A 5,838-nucleotide genomic window follows, 5' to 3' on the forward strand; every position below is an offset into this window, starting at 1 on the left:
TTTTGCCCACCTTTTTTCCCCCCTTGGTGGCAGACTGTGAGCTCCTGGTGAGTGAACATCTGGTACGTGGCACGCATTGTTCTAAGATTGGTGGGGAAATCCATTAAATAGCTGCGCTGTTACTGAGAATTTGGGTAAATGTAGGACGAGGCATTGGTTAATGCTGGAGTCTGCAAAACATAGCAGGCTTTGATGCTAGTGCTTGGACATGATGCTATGAAAAGAGAAAAAGCTTTTAAGGGTCCTGTATCTGAGGATCCACAGAAACTAGCTAGAGGAAAAAGTAGGATTTTGGGGGTTGAGTGACCTTGAATGTCTGCTCCAGTGAAACAATCCATGTGTGACTGGTATTTAGGAAAATATTTTAAGGGAGGCCCTTTTGTTAGGGGGAAGCAGTTTAAATGTCCTGCATCTGTTTAGAGATCCATTTTTATTTTTCGATGAAAGTATAATAGCTGCAACTTGTCACCTTTGTATGTGATCTTGTAAACGCTGCGATCCCCAGGTCCTGAAAGATGTGCCGAATCTCTTTTTGTGGGTATTGAATTGACTTTAAAAAGCCCCACAGACAGGATGAAATAGATGCTTAGCAGGCGTTACTGTAGCATGGCAACTACTGAGAAGACAACCCATGTGTAATCATAAATATATACTTTTGGGTTGGGGGAGGGGCTTTGGTTCCACACCACTTAGTGATCTACAGTCCAGTAATTCTTGCCTGCTGTTGGAGTGCAGCCTCTGTGTTCCTTCCCTTTCCCTTAGGGCACTGTTGTCTGCTTCATTCTTCTGAGATTTTTATGCTTTCCATTGTGTTTTCTTAAATAAAAAGGCAACTCTAGAAATAAACAAACAAAATTCCTTTCTTGCTTGACTTGTGCTTTTTCACTTATAAAAATGATTTTCCTTTCCCTGGTATGGCAGTGTTATTAAAACCAGGACTTTTCTCAGCTAAGCTCTGTTACTGCAGAGCCAGTGGGGTAAAGTGAATATAGTGCTTGCTGTGAGTTGTGGTTTTTTCCCCCTTGGTTTAAATATTGATAGTAGTGAAGTTACAGATCTGAAGATTCTAAATCAAGACAACTGTTCATTGTTCTCTAAGCAGTCTTTAGATACAGCTTTCCTGTAGCTACATTGTTCAGTGAAGTGCACTCCTTTTCAGTAAATAGACAGGCTTTAAGGCCCTCAGGTTCTTCAGATCTGAAACAATAGAAGCAATCATTAAAGCTAAATACAAGAGGAAAACAATTACGAAGGGGCGATTTTTAGGAGTGTCTTGGGCAGTGCCCCTACCTCCAGCTGATTATTATTATTATTATTATTTTTTTAATCCTAGGGTGCTGTGTCCACTTCTCTTGTCATAGCACAGCTGTCTGGGTGTGCATAAAGAGTCTGATCAGAAAACTGATCTGGGTTTAAAAATAGACTTGTTGGAATAAAAGTGAACCTGGTCAGGTTTAGTCTGGAGTCCCATAGCTGTTATAATAGCATTACTAGTCAGGTGGGGATGATTTGGTGGTAAAGTGAAGATAGGGCTACTGTCAGTGCTTCTTGGGGTATGGGAGGAAGCACAGTGAATGACAAAAAAAAGCTGTTGCTTGATGGTCTTGTATTTGGGAGGATATACTTGATACCTGTGGAGAAAAGGGAGCAACATTTTCAAGAGGCTATAGCTTCTATGAAAGAAAGAGGCAACAGATGCAAGTTAACAAAGGAGAGACAATACACTAGTGGTTAGATGAGGTGCCATAAAACCACTGTCTGTTGAACCATTATTCTTATTTTTATGGTGTAGGGTTTTGGTTCCTAGGCTTGTATTCTGACCATGTTCTGTGTCTCTAGTGCCCCGGCAGAGGGACGGATGGAGCAGTACTTCTGAGAGAATGTAGTTGTTCTGTTAGCTGCTGTCTGCTTTCCCTCTTCGCTCAGTGAACTAACTTCTTCAGCTGTGCTTGTGCACTTGTGAACATGGTCGCTTCTTCTGCCTATGTCAACTGGTTTTATAAAGAAAAATTACCTCTTCCTCTACATGACCTCATAATATTTGTGCTAGCAAAATATATGCTAGTTGTTTGTTCTTAATTCCTACTGAATATGTGAAAAACTTAAGGCTTCTAATAGTCAAAGAAATGACTGCATTTTCCTGTTAATTGGCAATTAGGAGCAGCTTGGTAAAATGGTTGGAACACTAAAAAACTGTGTTTTGTTTTGTTTTTTTTGGGTGTGTGTGTGTGTAAAGCTAGTTTTCAGACTGATATTTCAGGCACCCATTTGGGTTACACTGAGGTGTTTCTAGCCATGAAGCTCCTCTTTATGATTCTTTCAAAGGACTTTGCACTGATTCAGAAGGGCACCTTTTACTGTAGTGTGGTCTCAGGATGGTGCTTTCATGTAAAAATAAGTAGGGGTGGACTGTATATCAGGACTTGTTTGTGAAGTGTTTGGGTGGAATTGACTTAAACCCTCAATGTACTCGGAGAATGAAAGGAGATTTGTCTCACCGCTTAAAGATGAGCAGCCACTTTCAGGGATGGAGTTTCTTACCTCTCTGCAGAGACACTTGAAATAAGATGCCCTGCCCGCCCTGTGAAGAAGTGTAAATCAGGTGTAGTCAGTGTAGTTTTAAAATAAATGCTAGTAAAAAATTGGAGGTCCTAACCTCGATGGGTCTGAACGTTATTCAGCTATACAAAGCCTAAAAGAGAAATTGAAAGGAAGTGAAACTGGAAAGGAAGGACCCAGCTATCTTTCCTGTTTCACAGAACTTGCATACGAACCAGGGAGGAGTATGCAGGAGAATGATACTGATAGTGGCTTTTCTGTCTTTCTCCTGTACTTTGCTCTCTAGTTTAGATAGGCATTTGCAGCATTGCAGGATTTCTGTCTGTAGCTTGTTCTTATCTAGGAAAGTAGTGTTACCTTTTAAACCGGTGAAAATACTATTGATCTAATGTTACACTGAAGTTCTTTCATCTCTAGCTGTTCCGGTCATTTTACAAAAGGGATAAAAGTCTGTGTCCCCTCAGTTTTTGAAGAAAGATAATGAAATACAGTGTTATCGTATTGTAGTTGACCTTCATAAGCTTAGACACAGTTAGGGTAAGAATCTAGGTCTCTTCCTGTTCCTGGGATCAGTAAGTCAAAAGGGAACTTTTCACTGTCTTGCAGATGTGATATACGTGTTTGTGGGCATGAATAGCAACTAATGAATATTTATGCATATACTAATGAAGCCCTACATCTGTTTTTACATATGCATATGGGTATGGATTTGCAAGATACCAGTGTGGGTGTGAATAGATGCAGGTCTGGGAAAATTGTGATAGCTTGTAACTGTGCCATTTGGCACACACAGTGTGTACAAACGCATACTTGCAGAACAGTATTAAAAAGCAAAATAAAAAATTATACCTTCTCTTCCCTTCCCAAAAGAGTCATGAACCCTAGGGGGTTTTTTAAGCGTAACTACCACTTGCTTAAAACCTCTTTTAAAAACCTTCTAATTCCTGTCTTTGACTTTTTGAATGGGAACTGCTGTTGTGTGGCACTGTTTACATCCCCAGGTAGGCAAGCCTAGTAATGCTGTAGGGAGAAAAGTGAATGGTGTTAGAGTGAATGTGACAACCCTTTTAATACACTCTGCAGTTTAGAATTTGGGTGGCTGGTGGTGAAGTTGGCAGTTTCATTGGACTGCATACTGGGAGTTATTTCTAGGGATGTATGCATTGAGCCTGTTCTGTGACAAAGGTGCCCCCTCCCCCTGTGCTTGCTTTTTTTAGGAGATTGGTGATTCCTAGTTACATTACCAAATCTGATCTGCTAAAAGTTGGGGTTTAGTTACAAGAATGCTTCAGAAATTAATAGTGTTTTATTTGCCTACCTACAGTGTTATTGAAGCCCCTCCTTGACACCTATAGTGTTTCTGAAATTTCCATCACACCTGATGGTCCCCATGGACCACTTTTGTTCATTTAACAAAAAGATGTTGTAGCTAGAGCCTCAGTATTTGATTCTGAAATAATTCTGTTGGTGCAACTATAATTCTGATTTAAATGTTGAAAGACTGCTGATTCACAGGGGGAACACAGACTCGGGTAAATTCTATGATTTTACTATGGAGTTGTGATAATTTGAGAAATGGAAATACAGTGTTCTGCTCTCTTACTATCTCTTTCTTGGTAGTCTTGTTTTTAAAAGGTGTTTGGCGTTTTCAGAGGACTGACAGTGGAGGGAGCCTGTTTTGCTTTTAACATTTACAGTATCTTTTTTAAACTGTTTCAGTGTCTATGCTGTCATTTTTGTCTGAAAGCTTCTATTGTTTATACTTCTAACTCTACCTCTGAAGCCTTCTATTCTTCAGGCCAGCCCTGAGGTATTTAGTTTACCCCCTCTTGTAATTTTGTATCATTAAGTGCTCTTTTTCAGGAAACCAAGGAAGAAACATTCCTGTCTTTAGTAACTCTGTTTAGTGGCTTTGTCAATGTAATGATGCACACAGATCTTGAGTGCCGAATATGGACTATATTGGGATTCTTCCCTGCAAACCTCCCAACTACTGCTTTTTTAAGAAAGATGTTAGCTATATGCATCATCAGTGCCTGAACTCCATATAAATTTGCTGGTCTCCTCAGTTGAAATACACATTATAGCAGTTTTTGGTACAATACTAGTTCTGGCAGCAGTCATACCTGCTGGTTTCTTAAGGTGTCTTATTACAACAGATGAAAAAAAATCTGGAGGCAGGGAAATCAATGCTTGAGCAGTTTCATACAGTGGAAACTAGTGAATTAATAGACAGTCCAATAGTAGGAATTTCAGACTTTAACTGAATTGGAATTGGTATTTGAGGACCAACATGCACGTACTTACCCTTTTGCAAGGCGGTGAGTGATCCTGTCCTTCATATTGCAATATGTAGCATTCTGCTTCTGGTATGAGACAGTGTGTGCTACATCTAGTTATGATGTTTCCCAGTGGGTGGATTTCCTCCCTTGAAATCACTATGCCCTCGGGTATACTTTTTTTAATATCGGCCAGTATGACTGCAGATGCTTTCTTCCCTGTTTGTTCCTGTGTGCCTTCTAACACTGAGTTATTTGCTTGCCAACTAATTTATGGAAATGACTTCCACATGACTACCTGACAGCTCCACAAGTTGTTAGGTAGAGTCTCGGAGACCTTTCTCTGTGTGCTTCAAGTTAAACAATAGAAATGAGGGAGCTCAGTTTGCCAGGGCTAATGTACGGAAACTCGCAGAACTCTTCCTGCTTGGCCTGTTAATAGGGATGAAACATCAGAGTAACAGGGGAAAAAAAAAAGTTGGTACTACTGCCTTCAGAAGGGGAAGGAGGCAGAACAGCTTTATGTGGCTTCTGTCTTCTAATGCCATCTTGTTCACTTCAGTAAACCTGATTTGTCTTGTATTTTTATCGTGCTTTTGAAAGACTCCAGATTTTTGACTGTTTTTAATGCTTCTGATTGAGAGGGGGAGGTTCTCCTATATAAGTAGAAGTGCTCACTTCTGGTTTTGTAGAATGATAATTAGTGAATGATTCCTAGACCACTATTGGCACTGGTGATGTGGCATAAAAAGAAATCAAAACAACCCCTAGACTCATAGCTGTGTTTTCTTATTTTACTTAGGAGCATAAGGAACAAATATGAGAATGTGTAGTTTGCCAGCTGAAGGAAGTGTGTATGGTGGCTTTTTTTGGCTCAGTTCTGACTTTAAAACACTTAAATGAGCAAATGACTTGCTCCTTTTTCTGATCTGGGTAGTTCTTTCACAGTCTCATCTGAGATGCATTTCAAAAACATATTCTGAGTAGGATTTGGTTTTGG

The sequence above is a fragment of the Pygoscelis adeliae genome, unplaced genomic scaffold (genome assembly GCF_000699105.1).
Source record: "Pygoscelis adeliae isolate BGI_AS28 unplaced genomic scaffold, ASM69910v1 Scaffold38, whole genome shotgun sequence".
In the NCBI taxonomy this organism is placed as follows: domain Eukaryota; kingdom Metazoa; phylum Chordata; class Aves; order Sphenisciformes; family Spheniscidae; genus Pygoscelis; species Pygoscelis adeliae.